General features: G+C 43.5%; 1 protein-coding gene across 1 annotated transcript in view; it reads right to left on the bottom strand.

Annotated features, from left to right (window-relative positions):
- The window catches only part of LOC138267494 (transcription initiation factor TFIID subunit 4-like), a 1,241,721-nt gene that overhangs the window by 1,088,056 nt on the left and 139,550 nt on the right, over positions 1 to 14,115 (bottom strand). The window lies entirely within an intron of this gene.

Below are 14,115 nucleotides of genomic sequence, written 5' to 3'. Positions count from 1 at the left end.
TTCAATGGCTCCCGTAGGAGACTAGCATTTTTCTGGATACTTACCCCCACTTTTTGCCTGGTGTCACTGTGTTCAGACTGTAGTACACTGGTATCCTGTTAATCAGGACCCCAATGTCTGGGCTCTCGTCTCTAAATTTGGATGCTGGTAAAGATTTGCACCCCATAATTGGCATACTGGTGTACCTATATAAGTCCCTAGTCAATGGTACTTGGGTACCCAGGGGGTCTCTCACGGGCTGTAGCCTGTATTATGCCACCCATGGGAGCCCATGCAGACTGTGCCTGCAGGCCTGCCAATGCAGCCTGCGTGAAATGGTGCAGGCACTTTTCATTTCAGATAGAAGGCTTGTCTTATATCCCAGTCACTGCACTTGGAAACTGTAAGTCACCTCTCTGATAGGCCCTTCAGTCCGAGGGCAAGGTGCATGTTCCTAATTGTGAGGGTACCCCTGCATGAGCAGAGGTACTCCTACAAACCCCAAATCCAATTCCTTCGAAAATGCGGGGAAGCCATCTTAAAGTATGTAGTGTACACAGGTCAACACAAGTGGTCCAACCACAGAATGGCTTCTCTGAACCTAGGCATGTTTGGGATCCAACATGTTGGAATCATGCAGCAACACCAATTCCAGTGCTAGTTGCATGATCCCATGTACAGTAGGGGGTTCCTTAGAGGATCCCTCAGTTCCACCCATTCAGCCTCACGGGGTCTGGCTGCCAGCCCACCCTGCTGCCGACCCCAGACACTGTTCTGCCCCCCTTCTGAGAAGGTAAGCAAACTGCCAGTTTGTTCAAAAGTCTGTCTATTCACATGGGTAGTTCTCCTCCTGAAGTGGTCGCTGTCATAAGGTGAGGCCAAAGTGGACTCCTTGAATTATAACGAAGTATAAAGTAAAAGTTGTGAGAAAGTAGAAATGTTATGGTAAACGTGCACAAGGCATCTAGGGTATGCATAAGTAATCTCCACACCAGAGGCTGAGGAAAGCAGATCTGAAGGAAGAAATAGGACTAAGGTGTAGACCAAAAACCCAATTCTAAGGTTAGAGAGCTGACCCCAGACCAGGTCTGGAAGATCTGAAGAGAACTTAAAATCTAACAGAGCAAGTTGATTAAGGACCGGAAAACTCATGACACTACTCTACAGATATGGTTCATATCAGATTTAGTTTAGAATAAATAAGCAAGTACAATATATAAATAAATGCTCTAAAGAGAATTAAAATAGTTCAAGAGAAAGAAGGATAGTCATCCACCAAATACTGAGTCTAAGTACTCCATAGGTCGAATGTAAAGGCCTTCATGATAAATAGGAAAAAAAAGTACTATAGAAAGATACACACTTAAAGATTGAAATAGGGTCTCCCTCAGAATACATGGTAACGGCATTTCCAAGGGACAAGAAAAGAATAAACAAGTATAGTCAAGAATGGCATAAGGGAACAACAAAAAATTCACAGTCATAGCCAAAAGATAGTTCCTTTGACGAAGACATTGTAGCACATACATTAACAATTCTTAGGGCCAAATCTAAAGGAAATCAATTTTAAAAAAGAGAATGCAATCTTAGTTTATGGTCTATATTTAAAAACAGCTCAGAGAATCGTGAAGAATTACCAGGACCCATGACACCCTCCACACCCCCTGCATACATAGAAATATAGCCAAATCTCCTTCCCCTTGCAGCAGGATATAAAAACCCACCAGAAGTGCAAAATGTTGCAACTATTAAACAAAGCTCAAAAGGGGTACATATGCAAGAAACCGGATTAACACAAAGAAATAGGGGATGGGGAATGTGTATGCGGGCTGAATCTAAAATTGGAAGGTGCAGAACGGGCACCTTTTATTTAGAATAAATGAAGGAGATGACAGATTAAAAGATTCAGCAAAAAAAACTGGGTACAGTATGAGAAGCAAACAGATGCTACCTCAGAAAGACAATGGGAAACAGAGGAAGAAGAGGAAGAACTAGAATACCTCACACAAAGATCAGTGCAATCACACTATTCCTCACTGCCTGCATCCCCATAACCACTCATGTCAGGGAATGTGCATAATAATATTTAGTATGTCACCACCAACTCAAATGCCCCATGCAGACACAATAGTAGAAGAAAACAGAGACAATGCAGCCCCAAGGATGAGAACTTCAATAGAATAACAGACATGCTCCGGGCACATTTAGGGGAACAAGCAAGAAGATCAGGAATGACTACTAGAAGTATGAGCCCAGCCAACAATGCTGCATTGAGTGTAAGAAATAAGAACAGATTAAGAAGACAATTGACACCTAAACAAATAATATCTGAAAAAAGAAGGAGATATATACGTGAATCCCTTCTGTGATTATTTAGGTGGATGGGCAGAAGGGGAGGTCCCACAGAGGAGACCATGGCCCAGGGATGGACTGTTTGATCCAGACAATTTGACAATAGCAAAACAATGCATTTGAGAAGGAGAGGGGGTTCCAGACTGGGGTTATGATTAAATGACAAAATGTCTAATAATTTGGGAAAAGTATTCAATACGACAATCTAGAAACCAAATTCAACAATGGAATTTGCGGCACAGAAGGATATAATGATACAGACACATATACAATAAATAGTAGAATAATGCAGTTACCATTAATTAAAAAAGGAGCAGGTCAGTTGAATATATCCCATGGCCTCCAATGGACAAAGAAGGATTAAAAAATAAGTTACCAACCCTGTCAGATGGGACAGATAATTTGATCAATAGCTCTGAGAGACAAACTGCAGGGATGACCTTAGCTATATGGGACATAAAAAGTCTATTGAGTGGGTTAATTGGGAGCCAAACTGACAACATGATGGATCTCAGTTTAACAATTACAGATCATAAGTACGGGAAGCACTGAGGAAAAACTATACCAATAAACCAGATATAAGAGGCATGATGGCAGAGACCAGATGAAAATGTAACTGATTATGTCAACAGAATGAAACAAAGATGGACTTAAGAGACAGGGAAAGCATAGGAAAATGAAGGAAGTGACACTATATTTCTTTAAAATATAGTAAAAAGAGGACTACCAACAGATTGCTGCTTGCCCCCACTGTAAGTTGATAGGGGCAGACCTTCTCCATATGCTGTGGTCTTGCCTCTCTTTAAACACTCATTAGCAAGGTGTGACAACATGCCTATCAGCATGCACGCCACGCCCCCACAGTTGTCTGCTTGGGAACCTTGTATCCTGGGTCTCTTCCCGAGAGTTAAAAAGCATAGAGCTTCAAGAAGATTTCTAGACCTTGGCCTCTTGACGGCCAAGAGCTTAACCACTAGGAGATGGAAGGCCACTGAACCCCCATCCATAAAGCTGTGGGAGAGTTCTTTCCTGGTATGGGCGGAGGCTGAGGGAGTAGCACTAAGACGGGAGGACACCTGGGGCTTGCGTAAATATCCCCTGTTTGCCAGCTTGGATGCAATGCTGACTCGACTATGTGAACCAGATCATAGTGCGGACATGGAGGATGCAGACGCTCACACTATAGAGTTGACGATGGAATAGGCAGCCTATGCGCTAGGTTTGACGGCTGAGCCCTTACTGACACGATTACCTGCATATGTTGTCTTTGATCGAGGCAGGCTCCCTACGAGTTACATTGACAGCGGTCCCTGGGACCGAATGGAGTGGCATACGCGCAGACACGGTAGGGGGCCCTCTTGGGTCATAGGGTAGGAGGCGTTTCAACCGGACTCAGAGCTTGTTAACTGATCTAATAATCTCACAGTTTTATATAATGTCAAGCTGAATCTTCACATTTGTTAGCTGTTATCTGTATACACCGGTTACTGTATAGCTGCCCCACGGAGACTTGTAACCTCTGGGAAGATGCTTGCTGAGTGGAGGATGCTGAAATTAACCCTAATCCCAGCCTCTTTATATTTGTCGCTGCATGTAAATTCTAACTGAGATTTGCTAATGTTCATTGATATAACCCAGTTGCTTTGTGAATATTTATTTGGCAGTTCTCCTGCACTGTATCCAAATGCTTAGACAACGTATCAGCACTATGTACCTGTACTGTAATTTCAAATGTTTTGACCACAAGGAAAGAAATTCAAAACAATTAAAAAAAGATTCAAGCAACAAAAAAAACAAAAAAAGAAGAGGACTACCAACAGACGTGCAGGCTAATTTAGAGAATACATTGAGGTTGGAAACAAAGCCCTGAATGAAGATCCTGGCACATACTGTACACTTTTACAAAAAGAAGGTAGAGAAAGAGAAAGAAAAAGCAGCTGCCAGGCTAATACAACACAAATTAAAAAAGACAGTAACAGAAGGGGCAGTATTGGCTGCAATGGTATCTCAAAAGGTAATGTTGCAACCACTACAGCAATTTTATAGAGGGAACCAGTCAAGTGGTGGAAGGGGAAGTCTTAGAGGAAATATGGTCAACCGAAAATCAATAGAATGTTTCTACTGTTATAACATGGCCATTATGGCAAGAGAGTACAGACACAAGAAAACAGATATACAGCACAGCAATGCAGATACAGAGGCAGGGATAACAGATACAGAACACACCCAACACACCCCTGCAACATAACCAGATTCAAGGGCAACAAACTGAGCCCAACCCAGCGAAACAATTTCCAAAGTTATCAGAATAAGGGTCCACAAATCCAGCAACAACAAAATAACCCCCTAAGCCAGCAAAGACAGGGAGGGATGGTAGAGATGGTGGGAACAAATCCATTTTATGAGAACATGGGAGACAATGGACAACAATACATACAATGAAGAGGCTCACAGAGCATTTCAACTTGTCCAGTTTTATCTGTTGCAAACAGATCGGATGAGGAACCCATTGTGACAGTAGCTATAAACAAAATCCCATATACCTTCCTAGTAGATACAGGGGCAACAAATCATGCGTTGAAGGAGGAAACATTCCCCTATCAAATACAGCTATGGACACAGAGGGATTCTCTGGATCAGTAAACAGGGTTCCATTTTTTAGAAACAGTAGAGATGGCAATAGGAGGGGCTTTGGTAGATGGAAAACTATTGTACTCACCATCATCTCCAGCCAATCTCTAAGGAAGGGATTTGACGTCATCTCCAGCCAATCTCTAAGGAAGGGATTTGATGTCAAAACTAAATATGACAATACATTTTGCATCAGGAGACACAATGGTCTTTCCAACCCCAGAGGTTCCAGAAAAAAAACAGTTATGACGTTACCTATAGGAACGGAGATCAATAAACAATACTGAACCAGGCCCACTGATGGAAGAACATTTTCCAAGGGCAGTATATGCTATAATAGCAAATGGACCCCAACTGAAGGTAAGACTAGTGGAAATACCAAAATAATTCTCATTTTCAGATGCCAAGGAATACCCCTATCACAGCACTTGCAGGACACACTACTCTTGATAACCATAGAGGGAATTGAAGTAACTCCCACACATGGCACACTAGTGGCCACTGACGAGCACCAAACAAAGTGGGCATGTGCAATATTCATGAACCCCGAACTAAGGTTACGAGAATTACTTGATGAACAACTGTTTGAAGATAACAATCCAGCAACTTCCACTGTGGTATTTGAAAATGCATGAGCAATTCAGTTAGAATTAGAGATAAGAATACCCACACCGAGTCCCAGCTACACAAAAGACCAAGATTTAACAAAAGTACCACCAGAGTTGTAGACAACAAGATGTAGGTTTGATACAGACAGCAATACCAGTAAAAATCAATATAAAGGCAGGAACACTTTTATCTAGGGTTAAGCTGTACCCATTGTCAAAAGAAGCAGATGAAGAAAAAGCACCCACTTTTGCAGCATTGGTGCAGCAAGGTGTGATATATCTGGGAGTCCCACCCTGTAATACTCATATATACCCAGTAAAGAATCAAAAGGGGGTACCTGAAGGATGGTACAAGATTTCCACCTACTAAATAATATAGTGCTACCAAAGTTCCCAGTGGTCCGGGATTCATCAATAATATTGACAAAAATACCAGCCGATGCGACACTTCTCAGTGATTGATTTGAAAAAAGCTTTCTATAGGGTCTCCCTACACCTCCAAAGTCAATACTTAAAAACATTCACCTATAGGGGAATCCAGTATTTGTATACTCGCCTACCCCAAGGATACTATGAGTCACCTAGTATATTTAAAAGGGTACACAAAAATGACCTTTCAAACTTTCAGTGTAGAAGTGTGCTACTACAATATGTGGATATCCTGATATGTAGCAGATTAGAAGAACAGTGGAGAAAAGATACAACCAAGGTGTTAATCATCTTAGCACAAAGAGGGTACAGAGTTGAAAAAGCTTAAATGCAATACGCAGTTCCTGAAGCGCATTAATTGCTTCAAGCCGAAGGGTCACACCAGAAATAGCAGAATGTATAAGGAAAAAGACAGAACCCAAAACAGTGAAAGAGATGCAGCAATTCTTAGGCCTATGTAATTGTCAGACAGTGAGTATATGATTACAACTCACTGATAGCACATTGTTGCAGGGAATGAAAGAGGCAAAACAAACAAAGGAAAGAATAATCTGGACAGAGGAAATGAGACAGCTATGTTTAAGAAACTAAAAGAAGTGTTAAGTATCGCCCCTCTGCTGGGTACACCAGATTACAAGAAGGTATTCTACCTATGCTGCCATAGTAATGGTACGACAATGACAGCAGTACTTTAACACATAAATACCCTTTAGGCCATAAGCCAATCGCCTACTACTGTGCGTTATCAGACCCAATAATGAAAGGGCACTTCCCATGTGGACAAGCACTTGCAACCATTGCCTTTGCTGTTGAAAAAAGCACAGCTATTGTGAAGGATTCTTCTCTCACATTGTATGTGGAACATGCAGTGTTTGCCATAATACAGAAAGAAAGAGGCGCATTACCCACACAATGGGTTTCAGGCTATGAAATAACATTATCCATACCATCATTGCAAATAGTGAGATGTCACATTGTAAATATCGCCACATTCATTGCACACCCTGTAGAGCATGGGTACTCACAAATTTTTTCTCTGGGGCCAAAATTTCAGTATGGTTTGCGGCCGAGGGCCGCACTGAAGTGACAGCGGGGGGGCGGGGCTTAGAGGGGCTAGATTTAGCAATTAGTGATATCTGGCGCGGATAGACTGCTTGCTCCTGTCACCCTGATGGACTGATGGCTCGAACATCGAAACCCCCTGCAGTTCCGCGCGCACCGAACTCATCCCTCCCTCCGGGAACATCAATTATTCCCCTCTGATCCTCCATGCTAAGCAAAATAAACGCTACAGCCAAGTGGGCGCTTTGCTCATTTCAAGGCTCAGTGCGTTTGTTGTGCGTCTCGCGGGCCGCCAAGGTAGGTCTGTGGGGCCGCTGGCGGCCCGTACTTTGAGTAACGTCACTGTAGAGGAAGGAGATAAAGTAAATGATTGCTCCACATTTACCTCGATGAGCCTCTAAGGGCAGAAAAATAGCCAATACCGGATAGTATGATATACTTTATTGATGGCTTATCCACAACTGACGAAGAAACAGGAGAACGACATACTGGTGCAGCGGTAGTGGAGGTAAAGATACACAGTGAGGTGTTCTTGATAACAAAGCAAATAACACTGCCTTCCCGTTATTCCGTACAAGCAGCAGAGCTTATAACTCTGCTGGTTGCCCTGGAACATGGGAAGGGAAATAATATTACAGTATTTTCAGATTCAGCATATGTCACCACCACAGTGCATTCTAGTATCTCTAGGTGGAAAAGAAGGGTCTTTCTCAAAAGCGATGGTGCACCAGTAGCACATAGAGATATCTAAGAACTCTTCATTGAAGCATTAGAATTACCTACTACAGTGGCAGTAGCGAAATGTTCAGCACATACAGGAACACAAGATTTTGTGTCCAGAGGAAATGAGTTAGCAGACCAAGTGGTTAAAAAGCAGCTAGAGGCACACAACCAACACCTCAAATTTTCTATGAAGGACAAAAAGAGGAGAATAATGAAGATAAGACAGAAGAAGTAGACATATCCAGCACAACACCATATGTAGAGATTTCCCAGCTACATCTCAGAGAATTGCAAAAGGCAGCACAAGAGTTTGAGAAATATCTCTGGAAATAGAGAGGGTGTCAACAATCTAGCACTGACTGGATATTCAGACAAAGCACTACAAGCAAACTAGTGATGCCCCAAAAGCTATTGATCATTGCTTTAGATCAAATACATCACTCAGTACACACCGCTATTACTCCAATAAGCAACGAGATACAATCAGACTGGTTCATACCAAACTTACATGAAATAGTGACTATGTATTTAAGTGAGTGCCAAACTGGTCAAATATTTCTAAAAACAAACTCTAATGGTGATCACATCAACAATACCATGCCCACAGGGTCCTTTTCGAGCTTTACATCTTTACATCTTGACTTTTTAGATAGGTTAGATAAGTGCAACAACTACAGGTATTTCTTAGTTGTAGTTCGTCCATTCTCATGATGGATAGAGGCAGGCCTATGTGTACATTGTGATGCAAAATCAGCCACTAATTTCCTAGTAAGAGAAGTTATACCAAGATGGGGAGCCCCAGAGGCAATAAGATCAGGTAACAGAACTCATTTCCTAAATCATATCTTCAAGCATATCACACAAAATGTAAGGAATAAAGCATAAACTGACTTCAGCTTATCACCCACAAAGTAATGGCTCCGTAGAACGACTTAATGGTCTTCTAAAAAATAAAATTAGCAAAATATCTGCAAAATTAAACAAGAAATGGTTACACTTCCTCCCCATTGCTTTATTCTCACTACGAAACACACGAAGTACTGATCATCACCTCACACCCCAGCAAATAGTAACAGGGAAAACTATTAAAATGCAGCATCCTCCATCTAGACGAAGGGCTGATACTGAATCAAGTAGTTAGGTGCTAGAAAAAGAAAGGTATGACTATTTGCCGCAACTAACAAAGGCAGCAGAATGGTTTACCAAACAGGTGTTATGGTACCAACAAAAGAGCTCCAATGATCCTGCAGAGCCAAACCCTGTCCCACGACCAGGAGAGACACTGTACATCAAGAAGGTCATCAGAAAGTGGAAAGACCCTAAGTTTGAAGGACTTTACACAGTCACTGAATCAATGGATACAACACTGAAAGTAAAAGACAAGCCACCATGGATACACCTTTGACATGTACAAACACAGGGTCAATTCAAAACACAGAGTAGGTTTCAATTCAATTAGAGAAGAACTCAGAGCTTTAAGGATGATGGTGACACAAAACAGATGTGTTGGACTTGCTCAAAGCCATTGAAGGAGGAGTTTGTGCAAAAATAGGAACTGCGGGCCGTACATTTAAGGAAATGACACATAAAATGGCTCTCTAACTAAATCCATACAAACTTTACATAATGTACAACAGACTATGCATGAATAAGGTGGTGCTCCAGATGACTGATAATCAAATTGGTTTAGTTGGCTTCTGAATTGGGTATCCGGACTGTTTAAATCCTTACTCCCAATAACTGCAGTGCTGCTTATGTGTGGCACATAACAATTAATATTACATTGTTATAAAAATACAGTTAAAAAATTGAGAAAGGGAATGTATGTTAACAGAAAAATTGTAAATTCTAGTTCAATGATGAGAAGGTAGGCCAAAACCTGAGATAGTTGAAGAATCACCTAAAGGGGGAATGTTAGTATAGAAAGTACCAGTATAGAAAGTGTACAAAAGTGATGAAGGGGACCGTGAGAAAATGCCACTGAAAAGCCTCACCTGCACCCACACAGAAATGTACGTGCTTAGACCGCAGTACCTGTTCAGTGTTTCAAGTTAATGAATTACGGGTGGCCGAGTTCAGAGAGAGAACTGATACAACCTTTGATACATACTGACAGTAGGCAGCAATCAATAAAACAAACAAACTGAGGCCTCTCTAGTACAACAAATAAACGAGTACTGACAGTTCCTACATAGAATAACCAAGTGAGGGGAGGAAGACAAGGGAAGGGGGCACACAAACAATCATATTTGTGGTCAATCTAGTAGGGAGAGATAAAACATAGGGATGATCAAAATATGTTGCAACAGGAGCGTACGTTCTGCTTGTGCTGAGGTTTTAGAGATAAGACACAGTTGGATAAGAAAACATAGCCAGATTGCATAAATGAGAGGTAATCAGATTGCACAAATAACATGTAGTTAGATGATTGCACCAATAAACATAGGGAGCAGAAAGCTTGGCTTTAGTCATGTAACATTGCTCTAATATGTTATGTGTGTCCATTGTCAGTCACTTGGCTAGTCTGGTTCAGCAACAACACAATATATAAACGGCTACCTGCTGCAACCAAATTGAGAGTTAGGTGGCAACCTACTTGGGTTCATCACTCTCCCAGCTGCTATAAAAAAATAAAACCTTTATACTTTATCACTTAACTGTTGCTTGTTTTTCTACTTAATTAAGGTTTAGCTAACAATAAGTATGAGGGTGCCCCTGCATAAGCAGAGGTACCCCTACAAACCCAAACTCCAATTCCTTTGTAAGTGCGGGAAGCCATCTTAAGGTATGTAGTGTACACTGGTCAACATGAATGGTCCAACTACATAAAGGCTTCTCCAGACTTAGGCATGTTTGGTGTCCTACATGCTGGAATCAAACAGCTACACCAATTCCAGTGCTAGTTGCATGATCCTTCCTGCTGATGAGCCTAACTCAAGCAGGGGAAACCAGAACAAAGGATTTCCTGCAAGAGAGGGGTGTGAACACCTCTCTCTTTGAAATAGGTGTCTCTGGGCTGTGCTGGGCTGGGGTGGGGTGGCCTGTGAGTGCCACCAGACTGTTTTAAGGGCACATTTGGTGCCCTCCTTGCATAATCCAGTTTGTACCAGTTCAGGTTCCCGCTGTGGCGCGAAACCACACAATAGCCAGAGGAGTGACCACCCCGCTGTCCAGCTCCTTCCCTAGGGAGGTATACAAAGTTCTGCCAGGAGGCTGGTTGATTTTGCCAGAAGGCAGAGGCCCCTGGGAGCATCTGACTGGTTAGGACAGGTAGATAATGTCCCTGACCCTCTCAGATGGGTGGGCCACTTCAGAGAGTGACCAACCCTCTTTTAGGGTTACATAAGGGCTCCCATATCGGTGGGTCATCAGATTTGTCGATCAAGACTTTACAAGGAATCCTCTACAAGACATCTTCTGCTCCTGGCCTCTGGAACTACTGCTGGTCGGCTGTTGGAACTGAAACAAGTCTGTATCCACTTGGGAGGGCTCCCACTGCAACATTGTTTCTCCAGCTCCTGCAAGATTTCTGCAACATCCATGGCTGTGCATCCTCCAGGGTCACCAGGACTGTTTGCATCCAAGAGTCCAGAAAGAATCTCCCTTGGAGTAAGAGAGTCACTACCCTGCACCCGCAAGCACCTCAAGACGACAACGACCAACTGGTGGAACTTGCTGTCCCATGGACACTGAAAAAGCTCTGCTCACAGGTGGTGGTTCTGTGGTCCTCTCTGGGTCCCCCTTGTCTTCTGACCAACTTGGAAGACAGTGGGCCCTTGCTGCAGACACTGGAATGGAACCCCTGTGCACTGCAACTGTTGCTCTTCCTCCAGGAGATCTTCAGGCTCCAAGGCGCCCCAGCCTCCAGCACTCCGCAACTCGAAGATTAGCTTCCACTCTATAGCTCCTGTTACGTGGGAATCCTGTTTTTTTGTGCTGCTGAGGCCTCCCTGTGACTCCCTCTGCCTCCTGCCAGAGGGTCACTTGTGAGGGAACCTCCAACTCTGGCTGGCTTTCCTCCCTGCTGAAGGTCTGCCCTGACTCTCTTCCAAGGGTCGAGTCACTAGGACCTTGCTGGTCCTCAAAAACCTACTATCTTCCTTGCAACTACTATTGACGTTTTCCAGGGCTTGATGGTGGCCCTGATGGCCACTGATCCTCCTGCCATCCGGCGATTGGTGTGGGCAACATCAAGGATCTCCTGCATTCCCTGGTCTCCACAGCTGGACTTCTTCCTTCACCGTCCTGCAGGAACTTCACCTCCAAGAGGGTGGGCATTGCCTACCTGCACCACCTGGATATCTACAAGTGGTCTCAACACACTGTCCTCCTTTTTAAGGTTCTTGATGTCCGGAATCCACCTTTGGGTTCCACAGGTCACAAGAGCAGAAGGACAACCGAGGCTTCGACTGACTTCAACAAGGGTTTTTGACACCACTTCACTCTATGCACCTGGGCTCCCTGGTGTAGGTACTCTGGTCTTCTCTGTATCCACGGGTGAGGGCAATCTCCAAACCTTCTTTGTGCTTCTGGTTTCTTTGGGGTCCACTGGGAAGGGTCCTGAATCCATAACAATCCATCCTCTGCAGATCTGTGTTAGTCGATGGGACACCTGGCTCAATAACACCTCCATTCTTATACCAATTTCTTAGTATATGATTTGGCCCCACCCCATCGGGCCCCATGTATTTCTATGCTTTTCCTGATTGTTATTAAGTACATATTTTGTGTATAGATTTCTCCAAGTGGAGATATACCAACGTTAGTATAGTCTTAGTGTTGTAATAAAGAATCCTTTATTTTTGCAACAGCTGGTGTGGTTCTTTCTTGTGAAACAGTTACAGACTGACTACTGTGGTATTATAAGTGCTTTACACTCCTACAAGATAAGCCTAAGCTGCTCTCCACAGCTACCCATAGACAGCTTTGGTTATCTAGAAACCAAAACATTATCACTAAGGATTGCTTGGACTCAGTATAGGGTGCCACAGCACATGTGTACAACATAAACATAGCCAGCCTCCTACAGCTTCCTGTGTAACTCCACATTGTGGAAGGCTGATGCTCTCAATAGGACCTCTTGATAAGAGGTTGCCTCTTGGTGAAGGAAGGGTGAGCAAGTTTAAGGTCAGGATCATTGTCTACATGGGGATCTGTGCCATACATGTCCCATGGATCGTTCCTTTGTGGCCCCCCCAGTACCTGAATGTGGTGATCCCTGAGGTGACATGTCTAAGGATCTTCAGGTGGAGATAGTATTGGAGGAGAATTAGGAATAGTGGAGGAGAAGGTGGTGGAGGGACATGGAAGAAAGGCAGGGCTGGGGGCCTTGTTCATACTTTTCTTCCGAGAAGGAAGTGGCACATTCAGTGCTTCCTCAAAAGTCAGCTTCCACTTGAGCAGTGACGAAGAGAAATGCTTTGCAAGAATGCATCCAGTCCCTACTTGTATGTAGATTTTCTTTTATCGAATGTTCAGTTTTTCTAAAATGGGTTTAACAGGTTAAGTAGAGGTCGAGGAAATCTTTGCAGTTTTCGGCTCAGACAGTTTCGGGTCCAATGCTTTGAACTTTGAGGAGTGAGGCACTGCCGGCGTTGAAATGGTGAAAGCCTATTGCCGGGCTGGCACTGACGGTTAAGTTGGCGACAAACCCTGGTGTTGGTCCAAAGAGGTTGATGCCTAAGGTTTTGGTTTGGCATGGACTTTCAGCGCCGTACCCAGAGGAAGGGCATCCGAAGCAGTTTTCTGGATCCGACCATGGCCTGATAGCAGTGGTGCCCCTGGGACCTTGGATTCTGTGACCATGGAAGTCTAAGGTCTTTTGGTTGGCTTGGGTTGGAGGGCAGGGACTGCAGTATTCATGGGTTGAGCAGATGGAAGTTTCTGCATCTTCAAATCTACCTCAAGGTCGGAGCCAGAGGTTTCATCAAGAGAGAAGACCTCTTCTTCTTAGATGGCTGGTTGCTCCTGGGCATGCTCCTAAACAAAAATGTAATGAATGTCATCTGTGACTCTGTGAAGCAAAGAGCTCTGCGGTCACGAAATGTTTTCTTTGACCTGAATCTCTTGCACGCATAATAGTCGGATTCCTTGTGGTCTAGAGACAGGCACAAGCTGCACACAAACGTTGGTCTGTGTGCGGGTACTTGACTTGGCAAAGCAGACAAGACCAAATGGGTGTGTGTTCCATTACCAGTGGAGCATTTTGGGGAAAAACTGGTAACAATGTTGAAGTTAGGCCCAAAGGCCGGTGCCCCGAAGGGACTTTTGTTGAACAGAGTCGAACCGGCTGAGTTTTCTGACAAAGTGCAGATGCAGAAAGCACAAACTA

Source organism: Pleurodeles waltl, chromosome 12 (assembly GCF_031143425.1).
Source record: "Pleurodeles waltl isolate 20211129_DDA chromosome 12, aPleWal1.hap1.20221129, whole genome shotgun sequence".
NCBI lineage: Eukaryota > Metazoa > Chordata > Amphibia > Caudata > Salamandridae > Pleurodeles > Pleurodeles waltl.
The sequence above is the reverse complement of the archived record's forward strand: the minus strand, read 5'-3'. Positions and strand labels throughout refer to the sequence as shown.